The sequence below is a fragment of the Magnolia sinica genome, chromosome 18 (assembly GCF_029962835.1).
Source record: "Magnolia sinica isolate HGM2019 chromosome 18, MsV1, whole genome shotgun sequence".
NCBI lineage: Eukaryota > Viridiplantae > Streptophyta > Magnoliopsida > Magnoliales > Magnoliaceae > Magnolia > Magnolia sinica.
This window is the reverse complement of record NC_080590.1, coordinates 56,712,055-56,734,088: the sequence shown is the minus strand read 5'-3', so window position 1 is coordinate 56,734,088 and position 22,034 is coordinate 56,712,055. Positions and strand designations below refer to the sequence as shown.

Genomic DNA, 22,034 nt, shown 5'->3' with positions numbered 1-22,034 from the left:
GAAACATGGATATTAAATTACAGTTGCTTCTTATCGTGTGGTCCACTTGGGCCTTAAATATACCAGAAATTTGGTGTCATAAACTAAAATAATTTATTAAAATTATTGATTAGAATGAATTAACCAAATACATCATGGTAGGCCCATGGAGCCCCTGTCCGGACCGTCTGCGTCCGTCCGTGAGAAGACGCCCAAATTGGGCGCGCTAGCAAAAAGCATTGACGGGGTCTTTTTTGGGTAAAATACCCTGAAAATCCCTCACTCCCGCCCTTGCTTTCACTCTCCCTCTCATTCTCCCTCTCTCACTCGCCCTTGCCCTCTCCCTCTCTCACTCCCCCACCCTCTCTCTTTCCCTCTCTCCCTCTCTCAATCTCGCTGCCATTCTCGCGGGCTACAACAAGTTCACAACCCCAAAAGGTATCTCTCTCTCTCTCTCTCTCTCTCTCTCTCTCTCTCTCTCTTCCTCTCGATCAGACTGCTAGCTATGCTTAATTGTAGCAACTCGGTAACCCATCTCCGCATACAAGGGGTTGAATACATTGAGTGCATTGACGAACGGGGTTGAGATAAGGGTTAGGGTTCTGATTTGATCACATGATTCTTGAAATCGATGTTAATGGAGTGGAAATCTATTCTAATTTTGGATTAAAATGCTAGCCTCATCAAAAAAAATTTCATGCTCAAGGTTTTTATTCATGCCGGCATTTGTACAGGTACGGTCTTCATAGATCTGGTTGATTCATCTTGCAGGCCACGATTCCTTTGATTTTTTATTACATCCAATGTTGTTTTTTTTTTCTATTGGCTTTGATTTTTGGGAAGGCATTAATTTTTATTTATGGCCTTATGTAGTATGGTTTGTGTCACTAAGAATGAAGGATTTAGATTAAGTTGTTTTAAGAAAGGCATGTATGATTACATGATGCTTGTTATATATTTGATGAAATGGGCTTATTAAGTTTGGTTGTTTGGATGATGCTTGTTAGATGTTTGATGAAATGCCCAGGAGAAATCTTATTTGGGTAGAAGTAATTCCATAGTTTGTGTATGGAATAAGTATTCTTTTATTCAGTTATTCTATATAATTTGTGTATAAGAAATTCCCCAAAAAAAAAGAAAGAAAGAAAAAAGCAAAAAGAAAAATATGTAGATGCATGCTGCTACAAGCTCACTGTATCTAATTGACTCCGTGTCTAGAAGTCATAATGGTAGTCCAACTCTAGCCACCTTAAGGAAAAGATGTCTGTCTAAAACATTTTTGTGTCAGTTATCTTGGTGTGATTCCGCCTCGTTGCACATCTCCAAATGCAGCCTTAGTGCTTTGTTTGAAGTTTATGAATTTGAATGAATTAGAGATAGAGCTCTAGTCCGTTGGCATCTCTTCTTTTTAATTTCAGAAATGGCTGTTTTGGAAGTTGGTAAGATTGGCGAACTCGAATCAATGGGATTTCCAATGGCTTGCGCAACAAAGGCACTCCATTATTCTGGTGAGGCAATTGATAAGAATTCTCTTTTCATCTCTACTTTGCATTTTGTAATAGTAAAGATACTTCCATATAAGAACGGACAAGGCTATGATGATGAAATTCGTGTTTGTATCTCACTAAGAAGTTCAATTTCTTCTTCCCAAATCACTATTGTTGCCGTCATGAGTTTTTGTTTGATGATTCTCTGGATGTCTATGAACATATGCACTATTAAGGTTTTGAAAAGCTGGCTGTTTTTTTCCCTAAAGAACATCACGACAGTGATGTTTTTTTTTAAAAAAAATTTAAATATATCAAATATATGATAGCTTGACTAGTACAATGGCTGTGATGGTCATTATATCAGCTCATAACAGGTCCAACACTTCATTTTATTTTATTTTTTGCAGCTAATGATGTGATATATAGACTCGACCCCACCATGTAATGACTTCCCATTACCAAAATATCCAAAATCAGCACAAAATGCTAGACTCTACCTCCGCAATCTTCTCCATTCCATGATGTTTCCCATATATTCGACTGTTCCAGATGTATGTGTTTTATCCACCCAATCTATCCATTTTGACAAATCAGTTTAGGTGATGTCCAAAAAAATGAGGAAATTGGTGGACCAAGTTGTAGGATCAATTGTCTTACTTGGCCACTATTGTTGCATTAAAAAGTCCCCTTTTGATTTGACTTTCAAAGTCATTATATTGTTAAACAGTGTTGTAATGTGGCAAGTTCCTGTTTTATATTATTCCTTGATTTATAGTGGCTAGTGGGTTCCTTGTGTTGGAAAATTCTTAGAGAATGATGGTCGAGGATCTATTTGAATTAAGGATTATTTTGTTGGAACTTTTAGGTTATGATGTATGATATTTAAGGTTGTTTACTACAGGACTTTTATAGTTTTTGCTATTGAAATGATATTAGAACCTTTGGGAGTAGTTCAGATCTTGTTGATTCGTTAACTTTCTTGGTTTTCCTTTATCATCCTTTGTGTTTCTTGTTATGTACATTGGATGGATAAGAATTCATGTGACTTGTCAAATAACTTGACTATCCAAATATTGACCATTGCAAGGTTCTAATATGTACTTGTCTTACCATTCATCTCCAAGCATCTTACACATGCCATATTGTATTTATTTGATTGGCTTGTATTGGCTTTGTGGTGTAACTTTGATTTGTGCAGCTATGGTAGTGGATCATGTGGCTCTATTTTGTAGTTTGTATTTTGTGTTCACCGTAGATCTTTTTTTTTTTTTTTTCCTTTTAAAGATATATAGCTCTATATTTTTTAACCGTGTATAAGCTTTGTAACTTGATAAGCTCTTCTTCTTTGAAAATTTCAGGATTGCAATTTATTCATACAAATATAAAGAAACTACTTAAAGATGAAGATGGTCGCTATCCTCGTTGGTTTGCCATTGTTTTCCCCACCAAGATCGAGCTCGATGACAACTTGTTTCTTGTTGCTTCAAGTAAGATCCATAGCTTTTATGCTTCATGACTAGAGCAACTTCTGGATTGGATATTTTTTATTTTTGCAATTGTATGTATACTGATGCACGAATTTTATTTATCCGTGCAATATGCTTGAAGGAGCTAAAACTTTGACTTAATGAAGGACATCGGAAGGGATTTTATCCAAAAACAAGGGTTCGAGTGATTTCATTGGGTACATGTTGTTGGGCTTCTGTTCGACGAAGCTCTCTCTGCCTTTTAGAAATAGAGAAACTTTAATACTCTGGCAGAGCAAGATTATTGATACTTTATTTTTCAAAACTAAAAGAAATTAAATTCGAAATAGAATTCTTCTGAAACTTAGCTAAATGTTTTATTAATAATAAAATTAAAGTGGTGCTTAAAATCTCAAAAACTAGACCATGAAAAGTATAACTAACTAGAATATCATGAAAATTGGGAAATAAAAATACTAGTGAAACTACTGGGCAAGGTAGGTAAGGCTTTGTGGAGAATGGCTCCATTGGTGGGTCTGTGGTTACTTTGGAGAGAAAGGTAGTCGTTGCTTCAGAAATATAAGTGGGCAAATTTTGGAGGGTGCTTGAGAAGGCAAAATCAAGCATAATGGAATGGGCAAAAGCTTCAAATGTAAGTGAGCTTTAGACAGGGACTATGTTGGATATGTGTATTTGGCATGGTCACTTTAATGTGTTATGTGTTTTGTTTTTTTTTTTTTTTTCCTTTTCACATGTATTTATTGTATGGTTTATATATGAAATGGTCGTTGCTAGAATGGAATGGCGGAAAAGGATTAATGTAGCCGACCCCAATTAGTTGGGATAAGGCTTAATGATGATGATGTTGATGATTGAGATGTCTTTGTATGAGGTGATGGTTCTTACCATACAGGTTTGCCATGCACGCATTTCTACCTCTATTGCTCAACTAGGTTTGACTGAGCTTCACTTTGGACTTATTCCTGCATTAGGAGGTATTGTTGTATGAAGTATTCATTAATAAAGTTTAGTATAATGGATCTTTTTTTATTTTATTTTATTTTATTTTATAGTCGACATATTATTATAGACAGGACATATCTGTATTTGGCAATGATAGGGTATGTCAGTATATTGTTTCCATGTTCAACGCCACATATTTCAACAATGTACAATGTTTTTGTGACAGTTGAATCCATGGCCTGCATCACTTAGGTCATAACTAGGGAGCTTGGTCATTATGATTGGTAGGAGTTGTCATTAAGGTTTGCTTTTCTCCTCCTGATCAAGAGCCGCATGTTTGTTGTTTGATTTGGTTGTGCATCTAAATGTAGTCCAAGTGTTTGAATTAATGATAGTTTTTCGTTACAACTAAATATCAGCTCGCAAACTTGTTTTCTGAATGTGTTCTACATTACTATGCCTGAGTATTGCAGAGTAACTCTTTGCTCCCCATCATGCATGGTTGTATACTTGTGGAGTTCCATCCATTGACTTGACTTGCTGCATCAGTCGTGCCGGTTTCCAACTTCCTTGCTAGATGGATAAAAGGCCATTGCAAGAGCTTCAAGAAAAAAGGTATGTGCTTTGTTCTCACATCAATGCTACCATTTCATTCAGCTATTTGTTTTTTATTGGCATCAATGCTGCCATTTCATTCACTTATTGCTTAGAGCTTTTTTATGTCAAGTTTATAACTGGCGTGGTTAACCTATATTTGAAAAATCAAAATCAACAAGGAAATCTACTAGGTAGATTCAATAGAATTCAGTAAAAAAAATTTAAAAATAGGACAAGTTGGATTTTTTTAGTAATTACATTGATTTTTATTACTTTCAATTCTCAGATCCCAGTTCAATTAATTAACTCAGCTATGTATTTTATGTTCATGCAATGAAGTTAGGTTTTGTTGTACTCTATGCTACTTCTTTGTACTCTATATGCAATGATGTCTTCTTCTTCTTTTTTCTCTTTCTTTTAAGGACTGTTCAGAATTAAGTTTTGAATTAAGGGCCACAGAAGTTTTGAATTAAGCTTACATTTTTTTACCTTCATCCACACAAAATTAGTACAGTTGTTCCTCCATCTATTTACATCAATCTGGATATCAATCAAGTGTGCTAATTTTGGTTGCATGTGTTTTTTAAGGACTGCTTGGAACAGACCATATTCCTACAATTGTTAGGAAAATGGACATTCCATATTTCTTGTATGAAATGGGATTAAGTCTCCTACTAGTTGGATGAGTTGGTGAAGATTGCATAGCGTGTGTGAGCGATTCAGGGGTGCAGTTTTTGGTAGTATTGAAAGGTAAAATGTGTGTGTGTGTGTGTGTGTGGGGGGTGTGTGGGTAAAAACTGCACTTTTGATTGCATTGGCTTCCTCTAGAATTGCTATGATAAGATGATCATAACCATGTCATCTACTCAATTCCTTTTTGTAGCCAATTGGAGTTCACTAGTGCCCATTTAGTGGACTGACCCAATTTCCATCATCATTTGAGTAAGCGTCATTGCCCATCTATATTAGTTCATATTCCCATATTAGTCCAGATTAAAGAGGTGATTCATGGCACAAGGCTGACTTGACACATGTCATATTCATATTCCCATAACCATGTCTTCTCAATTGTTTTTTCTTTTTAACAAAAAATCACACCCCACCCACACACATGCACTTGTTCATACCCAGAAGTGAAATCATTTCCTATTGAAGAGTGGGTAGAAAAATCTGATTGTGCTAATTGTTTTAATTTTCTTAATCTAATTTTTAAGCTAAATTTTGTAGGTTGATTTTTATTATCTTTCATTGAATTATATATATTATTACATTATCTTCCTTATCAGATTCAACATCTCTTATAGCTCATAGACCATCTTCTAAAGAAAGAAATTCCATCTTGTAAAAATTGTGGAATTCTCTTCCCTAAAGGCTGAATTACTCTAACTAAAGTAGTTATATTTGGCCTATTAATTTACTTTATTTTTCAAAGACCTGGTACCTTTTATTGTTGTAAGTTCCTAATTAGTTTGTTTATGTATTTATGTCGGAGCTATCCAGATATTGAGCGGGAGTCCCTAGAAGGTGGGAACCACTGTTATGACCATGATAAAGTTGTCCATTTCTTATGGACATCAATATCGGTGGCCTGGCCATTTGGACAGGCCCGCGTTTATGTATTTTCTCGAAATTGATGAAGTAGATCCGGATGTGCGTTGGAGCTATCCAGATGTTGAGCGGGGGTCCCTGGCACTACAAAGTTGGTTCTTGATTATGTGAAGATCCATGCTTGTCCAAATGACTATATCTTGTACTGGAAAGAGAACGAGATGAAAACCAGTTGTCCAACTACAGATCAATGTTGCCACTACAAGGTTCAATATTGAAATGGTAAAGTTTTTAACTATTTATTTTATCTTTGAAATGGTTATTTTTTCACTCAGATGTACTCAAAATTTAGCTCTTTATTTATATTTTCGGATACATAATTTTCTAGTTGTTGCTTCTGTGTTGCAAATTGGCATTCAACTTTTACATCCAAGTAAATTTTTGTTTTATTGGTGTTGTTTATTAATCTGTCCTGCTAGTGCAGATAAAACCTTTGGTGAAGCCAACCAAAGACATAATGAAAGTTTGTCGCATTAAATATGCTTGGCATGAGTTTTTTCTTGAGGGTACTCATCTTCCTCTTGGTCCATGATATCCGGGCTTTTTGTCATTTCATTCGTATAAAATTTTTTTTTGTTCTGTCAATGCAACTAGGTACAACATTGGTGCAGTTATCTTGCTCTGGGCACTTGTAGTCTTGCTATGTCTCATTGTCCTTCAATAATTTAATATATCGAGATTTCTTTCCCATCATCATTTACATTTTTCTTCTTAATCGATACTTGGAAGTTAATATAATCATTTACTCTATTTTACAATCTTTAAAATCTTTATATGTAAATTTGTGCCCATATGCATTTTTGGAGAAACTAAAAAACTTACCCATTCTCAGATTGCATTGTGGAATATGCATCCATTATTTAAAGAAAGGGCGACATTCTAAGCACCCACACTCTCTCCTTGCTAGGTAAATTGGTGAGTCTTCTTTCCTTCATACTATATGATTCATTGATGAAGTGGCCTGGCCATTTGGACAGGACCATGTTTATATATTATCTTGAAATTGATGAAGTAGATCCAGATGTGTGTCGGAGCTATCCAGATGTTGAGGGGGGTCCCTGGAAGGTGAGAACCGCTGTTATGACCACGATGAAGCTATCCATTTCCTATGGACAACAATATGGGTGGCCTAGCCATTTAGACAGGCCCATGTTTATATATTATCTTGAAATTGATAAAACAAATCCGGATGTGTGTCGGAACTATCCGGATGTTGAACGGGGGTCCCTGAAAAGTGGGAACCACTGTTATGACCATGATGAAGTTGTCCATTTCCTATAGACAGCATTAGAAGGGTCTGGTCAATTGGAACATGCCGTATTTATATCTGTATTTGCAGGGACCATACCCTTAACCTAAACCACACCCTAAACATATAACATAAACCTAAACCTTAACCCATAACCTATAACCTGAACCTAAACCTAAACCTATAACCTATAACCTAAACCTAAACCAAACCTAAACATATAACCTATCACCTAAACCTAAACCTTAACCTAACCTAAACCTATAACCTTAACTTAAACCTAAACCTAAACCAAAACCTATAACCTTAACCTATAACCTATAACCTAAACCAAAACCAAAACCTAAAGCATAAATGTATTCTCAAATCCATAAACCTAAACCTACACCTAATCCTAATCTCAACTACTTCACCTAAACCTAAACCTAAACTTGAAAACCCAAACCTAAACCCGATCCCGAACCCGAACCTGATTTCCTAAACCTAAACCCTAACATATTCTCAATTCCCTCAAGCTATAACCTATAACCTAAACTTAAACCTAAACCTAAACCTAAACCTTAACCTTAACCTAAATTAACCTAAACCTATAACCTTAACCTAAACCAAAACCTATAACCTAAACCTTAACCTATAACCTATAACCTAAACTTATGACCGATAACCTAACCTTAACCTAAACCTAAAATCTAAACCTAAACCTATAACCTAAAACCTAAACCTAAACCTAAAACCTAAATGTATTCTCAAATCCCTAAACCTAAACCTATACCTAATCCTAATCTCAACTACTTAACTTATACCTAAACCTAAACTTGAAAACCCAAACGTATACCCGATCCCGAACCAGAACTCGATTTCCTAAACCTAAACCTTAATCTATTCCCAATTCCCTAAAGCTATAACCTATAATCTATAACCTATAACCTAAACCTACACCTAACCTAAACCTATAACCTAAACCTATAACCTTAACCTAAACCTAAAACCAAAACCTAAACCCAAACTAAAACCTATAACCTAAACCTAAACCTAAAACCTAAATGTATTCTCAAATCCCTAAACCTAAACCTATACCTAATCCTAATCTCAACTCCCTAACCTAAGCCTAAACTTGAATACCCAACCCTAAACCCGATCCCAAACCCGAACCTGATTTCCTAAACCTAAACCTTAACCTATTCTCAATTCCCTAAAGCTATAACCTATAACCTATAACCTATAACCTGCACCTAAATCTAACCTAAACCTATAACTTAACTTAAACCTAAAACCTAAATGTATTCTCAAATCCTTATACCTAAACCTGCACCTAATCCTAATCTCAACTCCTTAACTTAAACCTAAACTTGAAAACCCAAACTAAACCCAATCTCAAACCCGAACGCGATTTCCTAAACCTAAACCTTAACCTATTCTCAATTCCCTAAAGCTTTAACCTATAACCTATAACCTATAAACTAAACATTAACCTTAACCTAAACCTATAACCTAAACCTAAACCTAAACCTATAACCATAACCTAAACCTATAACCTTAACCTAAACCAAAACCTATAACCTAAACCTTAACCGATAACCTATAACCTATAACCTAAACTTATAACCGATAACCTAACCTTAACCTAAACCTAAAATCTAAACCTAAACCTATAACCTATAACCTAAACCTAAACCTAAAACCTAAATGTATTCTCAAATCCTTAAACCTAAACCTACCCCTAATCCTAATCTTAACTCCTTAACCTAAACTTAAACTTAAAAACCTAAACCTAAACCCGATTCCGAACCCGAACTTGATTTCCTAAACCTAAACCTTAACCTATTCTCAATTCCCTAAAGCTATAACCTATAACCTATAACCTATAACCTACACCTAAACCTAAACTAAACTTATAACCTTAACCTAAACTTAAACCTAAACCTAAAACCTAAATGTATTCTCAAATCCTTAAACCTAAACCTACACCTAATCCTAATCTCAACTCCTTAAACTAAACCTAAACTTAAAAACCCAAACTAAACCCGATCTCAAACCCGAACCCGATTTCCTAAACCTAAACCTTAACCTATTCTCAATTCCCTAAAGCTTTAACCTATAACCAATAACCTATAACCTAAACCTAAACCTTAACCTAAACCTAAACCTATAACCTAAACCTAAACCTTAACCTAAACCTAAACCAAAACCTATAACCTAAACCTTAACCTATAACCTATAATCTAAACTTATAACCTATAAGCTAACCTTAACCTAAACCTAAACCTATAACCTAAACCTATAACCTCAAAACCTAAACCTAAACCTAAAACCTAAATGTATTCTCAAATCCCTAAACCTAAACCTACACCTAATCCTAATCTCAACTCCCTAACGTAAACCTAAACCTACACCTAATCCTAATCTCAACTCCCTAACCTAAACCTAAACCTAAACTTGAAAACCCAAACCTAAACCCGATCCTGAACCCAAACTTGATTTCCTATAAACCTTAACCTATTCTCAATTCCCTAAAGCTATAACCTATAACCTATAACCTAAACATAAACCTAACCTAAACCTATAACCTTAACCTAAACCTAAAACCTAAACCTAAACCTATAACCTTAACCTAAACCTAGGTTTTGAGTTAAAAAGTCCATCCAAGGTTTAAACACATTACTCATGTTGGATTTTGTTATAGTTTATAAGATTTGTAGGTACATTTTTTATTTCTTCATATATAAGTATATTTTTTTTTTTTTGTCTTTCTTCCTTTTGAGATGTGTACAAAGGCATGCTTCTTTGATTGTCTGTACAAATACTGTTTTATACAGGCTGACAAGCTAAAGAAGTTAGTGGAGGATGAAATTCATTTTCTCAAGGGAAGGGTTTTAGAACTTAAAAGTGATCTTGTGCCGACGTCCACAGAAGTTACATCTGCAGTTTCAAGGAAAGAAGAATCTCTATCTTCTGCATTTGCTGAAATTGACTGTCTGAAGGAAGAAAATTGTGTAAAAATGTGAGCATTATTGAATGCGTATCGAGGGTGTTTACTGTTTTGGAGTGCATTTGTTTCTTGCACATGAGGGCACGCCTTAGTTGAAATTCTTATGATAGGTTGAGCAAAGTGAAGTATTGTTTATTTAGAAATGTGAATGTAGGATGCATTGTATGATTTGATTGCCATTTGTAATAAATGCATCGTTTTTTTTTCTGATTGCATTTTATGTACTATTTCTATCAGCGTTAAGCATAGATGAGTTATCAATCACAGCAGATTCTTGCAATGGAAACAGGTCGTATTATTATAATTTTTTAAAAAAATACCTACAAATATAATCCGTAGCTATAGCTACGACTTTTGTTCGTAGCTATTGGTATCTATTGCTATGGATATTATTGGTGCTATTACTATCTATTGCTAAAGATAAAATCCATTTTGTTACGAATATGATCCGTAGTATGTCCGTCGCTATTGGTAAGGTAGCTAAATGTATTGCTACGAATTATATCCGTAGCTATTGGTATCTATTGCTACGGATATAATCTACAGCGATTGGTATCTATTACTACGGACTATATCCGTATCTATACCTTTAGCTACCCCACCAATAGCGACGGACGTGCTACGGATCGTATCCGTAGCAAAAGGGCTTTTGCTACGGTTTTTTACCGTATCCTTTGCCCATTTTTCTTGTAGTGGAAGCAAATGACACTAACACCCTAGAACAGGTCACTGCTAGAATCAAGCGATAAGAAGATGAACTGTTATGTTATGACCATATTCTCAACACTCTCTCCGATCGGTTGTACGATCTGTACACGAGGACCACATCAGCTAAAGAAATCTGGAGCACGCTGGAATACAAATACAAGGCTGAAGAGGAAGGTACACAGAAATTCCTAATTGCCAGGTATTTCGACTTCACGATGATAGACAATATGCCGCTGTTAGCCTAAATCCATGAATTACAATTAATTGTAAACAAAACAAAGGCTTTAAAAATAGACCTACCTGAATCCTTTTAAGTCGGAGCTATTATCGCAAAATTGCCTCTAAGATGGAAAAGCTACAGGAAGAAGTTACTGCATAAATTCGAAGAATTCACCCTAGAACAAATCTAAAAGCATCTTCATATTGAAGAAGAATCTCATAACCGAGACAGGAAGGATGACGTTAATGGTGCATCCTCATCTAAGGTGAATGTAGTAGAAAGACCATCACAAAATAATAATTATAAGAAATTTGATTCCCTTAAACATAACAAAGATTAATGGAAATTTAAGAAAATCCAAAAGAAGAAAAACGGCAAACCTAATGGATCTCACTATAGGAAATTGCTCTTTTACCGATGACATAATTCGTCGTTATTTTATTTTTTTCATCGGTAATAAAAGATCGTCGCAATAAGACCGTGGGTAAGGGCTTTTCCTGACAAAATAAGATTTCGTTGGCAATGATAAAACAAATACCGATGATTAAAATCGTCGGCCAAACATGTTACTTTAGTAGGAAAAAATAAAATATTTCGTCGGTAAACACAGTTTATCTTCATCGGTAAAACTGTGGATAGACGACATTACCGACAAGTAAGTTCGTCAGCATAAGCCCAGATAAATGACATTACCGATGAGTACGTTCGTCGGTAAAACAATAATACCGACGAGTATGTTTGTCGGCATAAGCCCGCTATTACCAATGAAATAATTCGTCGATATATCTCATATATAGATCGTTGATATAAATTTTTGTATTAATTTGTACCTATGAAATATTTCGTCAGTATAAGTTTTCAACCTACTATTACCAACGAAATATTTCGTCAATAATAGTCTGTTTCTTCCTGGTTTCATTTATTTTCAAAATTCAAGAAAAAAAATCCTGATATACACCTGTTACAATACATTTTCATCATATTAACATCTATATCCATCCAAACACAAAGTACTTCCATCCAAACACAAACCACATCCATCTATACACAAAAAATCCTATCCACATCCACATACAACCCACATTCATTCACGCACAAATACACATAAGTTTAACATATAAGCGGATTGTGTGGTGTGATAGGCGACCTATTGTCGAACCTGACATCGTTCCTAGCTTTCCAAATCTCCCACAGGATGAAGGCAGGAGCTACGCGAAAGCACACCTGGCTACCATAGTGAGGGAGGGGGCGGAACCACCACCAGTGGAGACGGTTCTGGATTGAAAGACTGCCCGAAAAGAGACACACCAAAGAGCCCTGCAGCCTGTTTCCACATATAGTCAGCCAAAGCGCCCTCCAAGAAGAGGTGGGAGAGGGATTCTGCTTGCGGACAGGGAGTAGGGCCATTTGTACAGCAGTTACACATTGAAGCCAGCTGGACACCCTTCTTTTGGATGAGGGTGTCGATGGGCAAGGAGCAATTCAAGAGCTTCCATAAGAAAAGGGACATTTTTGGGGGGATTGGCGAGTGCCAGACTATCTTCGTCCTGTATTGCCGGCAAGCTAACCCTAAATAGAGGAAAAATGAAATTAGCAGATTCTTACTTGCTTTGAAGAGTCAAGTGGACAAAATTCACCTGTAAGTCGGCCTGATTAAAAAACTAAAATGCACGCAGAAAATAGCACATAGCAGAAAAACAACTAAGGTGCCCGAATCATATCCTTCATCTAGCACTACCTTGAGCCTCTTCTCCGATTTTTACACAGCCTACTTCACAACGCTCATGAAACCATAATTTTTAATTTTTTTTTTTTTTTTTAAAAAAACGAAGCAAGCATTAACATGAAGAATCAGATAAAAATGGGTGTTGCAAAAGAGGAGAGAAACCTGTTATGGAAGATAACCTACCTAAATGATTTTCTTTTAACCATCCATCATTAAATGGACGGTAGAAAGAAAATGGTCATCAATTTAAATTTCGAAAGTGCAGATCAGATGGATTAGATGGCCCATCAATGTGAAGGCACAAATGTAGAAAGCAGAATGAAGGAAAAGGAGATCAGAAGAAAAACAGTTTCCATTAAATTGGACCATATTGGCATCTATAATTACCATTTCATTCAAAATAAAGATGAGAGAAATGCAGTAACCTCAGGAGGCATGCTTTTCTTTCTTCTATCCATTTGAAGTTACCAGTAACTCATTTTGAAAGCCTTTGTTTGTACAGGCAAGAGAAATCAGTGACTCTTATGCATTTGTTTGTACATGAATAGTTACTTCAAAGATATTCACAATAAATTCACTTTTAAAAAATAAAAAACTAAGAACAAAAACTTCATAAAGAAATTTGATGAGAATCCCGCAACTAAAATAAAAGCATAGAGTTCTTATCCTCAATTTTAGCTTGGCACAAGACTACCTATGCAAGTTTTCCACGTACGAGCATATAAGATTTAGGTGATATGTTTACCTGCAATTTAGCTACTAGACAAGCTATGCTCAATTTAGCTACTAGACAAGCTATGCTATTTGGGACATTAATGGGCAATTATGAAGCAACATGAGCAGAATGTTCGGGGCGTAGGTAGGGGTGTCCTTCTAACATTTGGAGAGCCATCATTATTTGTTCAATTTAAAACTGATGGGAACATACACTTCTATTGATCTTAGAAGAAAGGTAGAACTAGACCATATCCATTTATGCATCTCTTTACTACATATTATATTGATACATATTCCAATATAGTTATAATGTCATAAATATAAGAAATAAAGAAAAAACACACTAAGACCTATCTCCACTCAAAATAAGGATCAAATGTTTTTACTCTTCTTTGATGTCAGCCTTCTGACTGGACGAATGCCCAAGGTCTATTGAGGACTATATACCCATGAAATTGTTATACATTGTCCGATTAAAAGAAAATTTGTGCCAATTAAGTATACTATTTAAAAGAGTGGCTAGGATCACCTTTTTGATATGATTCGACCCAAGCCATTTAATGGTGGGAGACCCCCTAGTTGGCTACCCTAGATTGACCAGCCCACCTGCCACACATCATATATTAGGCAAAGACCCTAGTAAAGTTCCAACATATGCATAGAGTAGCCTCAATACACCATTGTAAGTTATAGTGTTCTTAGGTTCCTTAGACATTGGACAGTCTACTGGATTAACCCAAACGGTCTATTATGTTCAGCATACAATTCATAGGCTACCACACAAAAATCACACCAATTCAATAGTAAGGATGAAACTTACATATTGAATGAATGTAGTTACACTGGATGCAAGACAATCAAATCAGAGAAGAGTATCACGAAGGAACATTGAACTAAAACCAAGATAAAACCGACCTGTGTTGTGTTAAAATTTTCAAGGGAAATTTTCCTTCCAAGTCATCTGATCTATGTTGTAGACCATGAACAATTGAAGCAAAATTCAATTGATAAGAGGCGTGTCATAGTCCATTGTAAGTTGCTGAAAATCAGCCTGAATTCAAACCGAAAACCTGTCCAATACAACTAGCAGATGGGCCATAAATGTATGGAAATAAATGGCGGACATGTCGGCCAATAGTCCGTCCATTTATTTCTATACATGTGGCCCACCTGTTGGTTGAAAGGTACGCTCTTTCCCTCTTTTCTTTTTTCTTTTTTTTTTTTGTTTGCAATGGGTGGCCCGAATACAAAATGTGTATCAATGCTGTATAGTTCCCCACCACCATTTTTAAGCTTGAAAATTCGATCGAATGAACATACGGTCTAGACGGAGTTGCAATCTCAATCCTATCAAATTAAGAAAAATGCTACTAACCCCGGCTGCTGCAATTGCATGGATCCAGACTGTAGAATCAGTGGCTAACATCTTTGATGAACCACAGATAAAAGGAATTCCTGATTGAAGTTTCATTACAGATGAATCTCTATCACCCATTTGAATGTTACAAACATTTTATATTAACGATCTAAACAAACTCCTGATTAGTTTAACATACATCCATTTGAAAGGTGGCCAATAAACTGATTGGTCTGGATCAGTAAAAGCCTACTTATTGTTTTCATTCATAGGTTTAGGTTTAGGTTTAGGGATTTGAGAATAGGTTTAGGTTTAGGTTTAGGTGTAGGTTTAGGTTTAGGAATTCAGGTTTGAGATCGGGTTTAGGTTTAAGTTATAGGTTTAGGTTTAGGGATTAGAGAATAGGTTTAGGCTTAGGGTTTAGGGATTCGGATTCGTGTTCGGGTTCGGGATCGGGTTTAGGTTTAGGTTTTCAAGTTTAGGTTTAGGTTTAGGTGTAGGTTTAGGTTTAGGAATTTAGGTTTGAGATCGGGTTTAGGTTTAAGTTATAGGTTTAGGTTTAGGGATTAGAGAATAGGTTTAGGCTTAGGGTTTAGGAATTCAGATTCGGGTTCGAGTTCGGGTTCGGGATCGGGTTTGGGTTTAGGTTTAGGTTTTCAAGTTTAGGTTTAGGTTTAGGTTAGGGAGTTGAGATTAGGATTAGGTGTAGGTTTAGGTTTAGGGATTTGGGTTCGGGTTCGGGATCAGGTTTAGGTTTAGGTTTTCAAGTTTAAGTTTAGGTTTAGGTTAGGGTTATGGGTTTAGGTTTAGGTTTAGGGATTTGAGTTTCCGTTTATGTTAGGGTTTAGGAATTCAGGTTCGGGTTCGGGTTCGGGATCGGGTTTAGGTTTAGGTTTTCGAGTTTAAGTTTAGGTTTAGGTGTAGGTTTAAGTTTAAGGATTTGAGTTTCGGTTTAGGTTTAGGTTTAGGAATTCGGGTTCGGGTTCGGGATCGGGTTTAGGTTTAGGTTTTCGAGTTTAAGTTTAGGTTTAGGTTAGGGATCTGTTTGACCTTATCAACATGTTTGATGCCAAATAAAGATTATAGTGGGCCCGACGAAGTTTTTAACGTTGGGCATTTAATCACCATTGTTTTCTTGTGGTGTGATCCACACTTGATCTTTGGATGTGCCTCAATTTGGGACATCCTCTAAAATGAGCTGCTGCAAATGCATATGGACGACATAAATGTACAACACATAGATCAAGTTGGATCCCACAGTCAAGGCCTAACCCACTAAGCTAGTTACACCTAAAATCGGATTGCGTCCTAAGTTACTCAGTACGCTCAGTTGGGCCTACTGTAAATATATGTAGTTTATCTACACCATACATTTGCTTTTCCAGATCATTTAAGTGGTTGAAACCAAAATTGAGTCACATCCAAAACTCAAGTGGTCCATACCACAAGAAACAGTGGGTATAATGATTTTCATCATTAAAACCTTTCTAGGGCATGTAGTGATGTTTATTTATCATCCAACCTATTTACACGATCACACAGACATTGATGAAGGGAAAAAATAAATATCAGCGGTTCCCACCTTCCAGGGACCCCCGCTCAACATTTGGATAGCTCCGACACACATCCGGGTCTACTCCATCAATTTCGAGTTAATACATAAACACGGGCCTCTCCAAATGGTCAAGCCACACCCATATTGTTGTCCATAGGAAATGAACAACTTCATCTTAGTCATAACAGTGGTTCCTACTTTCCAGTGACCACCACTCAACATCTGGATAGCTTCGACGCACATCCGGGTATGATCCATCAGGTGGGTTATGCTCTTTCAAAACTTAGGTGGGCTAAAGCATATAGAACAAATGGATGGACAGAAAGCATCCATTTGATTATCAGTTCACTTTTCATATTGTGGCCCACCGAGGAGTAAAACTACCTGACTTTTGAGAAAAAAACTGCCTCACAAGTCACAACTATAAACTAACAAGTTACAATAATAATCTAAGAAAAAAATGTAATACGTATTAAGCTAACTATATACAATATACAATAATGAGAAAAGCGAAGAAGCAATATAATACAATTAGTTAATTATACAATTGGTGAGATTTGGATGTCTAATTTACGGGCTTGGGGTTGGCTTCTTCATGGATTTTGAATTGTTTGAGCTGGGCCTGATGGGCCAGTCCTATTCAAAATTTTGATTTTGGCGGGCTCAAACATGGCCCATTGACAATAATTTTATCCCTAAAGCATTTGTCAAACAGATTATTGGGAGATGTTACAGTACTTTTAGATCACTATAAGTTTCAATGCTCTGAGTTGGAGTAGTACACTTCAGCAGTCTATCTATCTAGATTTTCAAGTAGGTCCAACACACATTTCAGGTACTCAGAAATTACTTAGAAATTGCATTGGCTACATATAAGTAGTTCAAATCAAACAGTCCAGTTTAGATGGATCATTCTATCCAGGGAATTGATGTTTAATACTGAGAAATTACTTACAAATTGCATATACAGCATACAAGTAGTTCAAATCAAACAGTCCATTTTAAATGGATCATTCTATCTAGGGAATTAGTGTTTAATACGGAGAAATAACTATGAAATTGCATATGCAGCATACAAGTAGTTCAAATCAAACAGTGCAGTTTAGATGCACATGTAGCAATTTTAAGTGCCTACATATCTAGCGTCATATACAATCAAATACATATCTAGCCCGCCTCTATACAATCAAATACATTGATAATAAATCAAGAACCATCTTAACTATAGAATTAAAGAGATGACACAATTGTCTCTACTCTCGTAATAGTTAGGCATACCTCTAAATGTAAATCATCCATCTTCGGTTTTGTGCAAAGGGTTCCAAGATCACATAGACCGTCCAATCCTACGGGCCTACTCATTTAGATTGTCTTTTAGTAGTATCAGAGCACCATCAAACCGGATCTTTTATTTATGTGGAAGAAATCGTGTCGAGGTGAGTGCCTACTCAAACCTCAAAATTTTATTATTTTATTAATATTTATATTTAATTAATATATAGATCCTATTTGTCTCTTTTTATCTTCTTATCAAAACCCAATACTAATAATGTGATGAAGCGATCATCATTTTGTACAAATAGTATGCCACCAATTCGATGAGAAAATTGAAACAAAAAGAGAATCGTGTAAAAAAAAAATAAGAGAATAAATGCGGGATGAGGGCTCTCGCGATTGTAATATATAGCTGGGATGAGGGCTCTCGCGATAGTAATATATAGCACCTAACAGTAGGTCTCCCTCTTTTTTTAAAATAATAATAATAATAAATGATGAAAGAAGGAGATAATATGGGGTTCAAGGATATGGGATTCTTAAAATTCTACGGAAGAAAATAAAAAAATAGAGAAGAAGATGAAAAGGGGTTTAAGGCTGACAGCCGGGCTAAATGGGGTTAAGTGTTAAACCTGGCATGCTGGCTTGTTTTAGGGCTTCAAGGAGTGGGTTTTTACAATCACAGTACAATCCAATAGATACACATAATGGGCCGAGTAAGCAAGAGAAAAATATGAAATGGATAATGGGCTTGGTTTTCTTGGCCTAGTTTATAGGGTATAAAGCATTGTCTGGATATAGGCTCATTTGAAAAGGTTTTTTTGCCAACTTTAAAGCTCTAATTTAATGTATCTGTTGGGCCTTACTCCATAAAGCCCTTGGACAACCATCATAACTGTCTAATAGTTGTCTACGTTCTCTTTTAGGACTTGCTTGTATGTGGGCCCATTTGAAAGAGATCGTGGCCAACTTTAATGGTCAAATCTAATGTATTTGTTAGGCCCTACTCTGTAAAGCACGTTGACAACCATCATAATTATCTAATAGCTGTCCACATCCTCCTTTAGCAAGTAGGCCAAATCTGGGCTCAGGCCTATTATTATTATTATTTTAATGGTTTTAGTGAAATTATCTTGTTGTTGTTGTTTTTTTTTTTGTATTTTTTTTTTTTTTTTTCATTCTTTGTGCCAAAACGTAAGGATCATTATCTGTTGTCCACATGAATTTGAAAAGCGCAAATGAGCCCCACATTGGTGTGTAAATCTTGATGGGCCCAAATGAAAGCCTAAGTTTCTTCTTAATAATATTAGTGTATCTTATTAAGGACCCTTTATTGATCATTCATGGGTTAATTTAAGCCAAGCATTGAGAAGTGACTTATGAATTTTCAGCGCTATCTAAATGATGGTGTGGTCCATTTTGATATTTAACAGTTCAAATCTCCTATGATTAGACTATACCTTGAACCTATTCAGCTCACATCGACATAATAATTGATATATGAATTAAAATAAAATACATGGAATAATTAAATTTTGAATTTAATCATCATGTTTATAGTCTTGATATTGTGATTAGGTTTTATAATATCATTTTATAAGGTTGGCCACACATTTTAAAAGTTGATAACAAAATGTGTGACTTTATGTGTTTTATAATAACAAATTGGACGAGTGTGCACATGTATGGGCACATTCCTATTGATAATCATTTAATTAATATTGATCCTTGATCCATAAGTGATAGAGTCCATTTTCAACGATGATGATCAATGTTGATAATAGGATCCATCACTAGCAGTGATCATTATCAATAATGATCAAATTTATCATCGATGGTGATAATTGGTTTGAATAGTAGAACTAGTATAAATTTTCATTGATTATTTTAATATACAATTATATCTGTCATGGTTGGCTTGATGTGCATTGAAAAATCCCCCGTTCTTTACTAAAACATTGAAAACATAATGCTAGTGATTCCCTATGATTGAAGTTGTTCATAATCAGACATGTAGGGTCCCAATTCATCAGGATGCATATATTGTCCTGATGGACCCATGTTGCTACAAATCGCATCCATCCATGGAATGGCAATCTAAATCATCAGTTTCGTGGGCTCCTGCCATGATTTGGGCCAGCATAAAAAAAATTTCCCACTCGAAAGACCAAACCATACAGAAAACATGGACAAAGATTGGACGATCATCTAATCTTGAAGGCTCTCCAGAAATGGTCCATCCACAACAATGCCCATCATATTAACAGTCTGGATCACCAAAAATGGACCCCATATCAAAAAAAAAAAAAAACAAAGAAGCAATGCATACGAAAACATAAACTAACCAGAATAATGATAGTAGTGAAATGCATAGCTTCCATATGACAAAAGAAAACAGAAAAAAGACAAAATCAAAACGCAGATAGAGGATAACCAATGCGTGAACAAGGGCAGAAATCCTATTCTTTTACGGGAAGCGGCATAAAAGAAGAGGGAAAAAAATCCTAAAACGTGGGAAGAGCATGATAGAGATGAGAAACGACTCAGATCTGCTCACAGAGGAGAAATACTACCTCTGGATATTGATGAAGTTTGCGAGAAATCCATCCTCAAATGCTCTCCTCTCTTCTCCAAATCTGAGAATGGAAAACCCCTAAATTGGCATTGAGATTGAGAGAGAGAGAGAGAGAGAGAGAGAGAGATACCTCAAATTTTGTGGAGTTTTAAGCCTTCAACCACATATTTAGAGAGAGTGAGAGGGCATGCATGGGTAGAGCGGTTGGCAACAGAATCTTGGGTAGGGATATAGAGAGAGAGAGAGATAGTGGGAAGAGAGATCGAACAAGGAAGAGAGAGAGAGAGAGAGAGAGAGAGAGAGAGAGAGAGAGAGAGGGGGGGGGACTAAGGGCGAGAGAGGGATAGGGGGAGAGGAGAGCGTACGAGAGAGAGAGAGAGAGAGAGAGAGAGAGAGGGTAGGGTAAAAAGAGAGAAGGGTAAAAAATATTTTCAACTTAAAACATAACATTATTACCGTAACGTCCCGTATTTTTTTTTTGCCAACTTAGAATTGGACGTCCTTAGGCAATAAGTCTATCATAATGCCTTATCTACTTAGTAAGGAGCGATCGAATTTAGCGACGTTAAAGGGCCTAGGACCAAACCATCCGGCTAATCTAAACACTAAAATCTTAACCTAGGGTTTAGCTATAGAAGAGACCCCTCTTTGCTCTCATGAATCACATAGAAGCCCCAGGGGCTTCACCTAGGGCTATTTCTACTTTATCTATACCCCATTTCTAGTCTGTTATACCCTTTTCACTCTCAAGTCATCACCCTATTCTCTTCCCAAGCTCTCAAAACTCAATCTCTAAGTTTTAAATCCCCCTTTCAACCCTTCTCCTTCGAAAATTTCACCTTTCACCACCTTATTCTTCAAATATTTCTAATTACTTTCATATTAGACACAAATCCTAAAGCTTAAAGGATGAAGAACTATAATTAAACTAAATTTTACTATAAATAGTAAATATATAAATAAAATAGATTTTTAACCATTAAACTTATGTTATCTTACAAAATAACTAAGTTATTTGGATAACCTAGCTTCTCCTACCCCAAAATCATATATTGCATGTCGAATAACTCATTCTGGATTGAGAGATACACAAATTTTCAAATATTAAGTGGCAGAGCCACCACCAGACACCACAGAGTATGGCTGCGCCACCGCCAGATTAGCGGCGTGCCATTGCCTGCTCCAAGGACTGCGAAGGCACTTCCAGATAGTCGGCGCACCGCCGGTGCACCAGATTTCAATGGACCACTGCCGGAATTCTTTGCGTTTTTAGACCAATTTCAAAAAGTCATATCTCTCTCAATATAACTCCGATTGGGGTAATTCAAAAGCTAGATTTAAGCTTGGTAATCTAGTTTCATATAAAAATAGATGAAAAATAAAATAAAATTTTCAATATAGTTAAAACTAGGATGATATGACAACTGTCTAAAAATGATTAGTTTCAAACAGCTGTTACTTCCAGAATTTTTAGAATTTTTCTAGAACACGAAATTTAATAAAATTTGGTAGAGATAAAGTAAACTTGATGATGAACTACTAAAAAAATAGTAAAATAAT

The 22,034-nt window shown here is 35.9% G+C and overlaps 1 long non-coding RNA gene across 5 annotated transcripts; it reads left to right on the top strand.

Moving 5' to 3' along the window:
- Window positions 1-274: 274 nt before the first annotated feature.
- LOC131233470 (uncharacterized) lies at window positions 275-5,252 on the top strand. 5 transcript variants are annotated; one of them, XR_009165257.1, is made up of 6 exons: window positions 275-417; window positions 475-572; window positions 658-713; window positions 1,398-1,487; window positions 4,372-4,513; window positions 5,084-5,252. It is a non-coding gene; the product is annotated as an uncharacterized LOC131233470 (long non-coding RNA). The 5 variants fall into 5 exon arrangements; XR_009165254.1 differs by having other exon boundaries at window positions 475-713; XR_009165258.1 differs by lacking the exons at window positions 275-417; window positions 475-572; window positions 658-713; window positions 1,398-1,487 and adding exons at window positions 3,195-3,930; window positions 4,125-4,200.
- The last annotated feature ends 16,782 nt before the right edge of the window (window positions 5,253-22,034 follow it).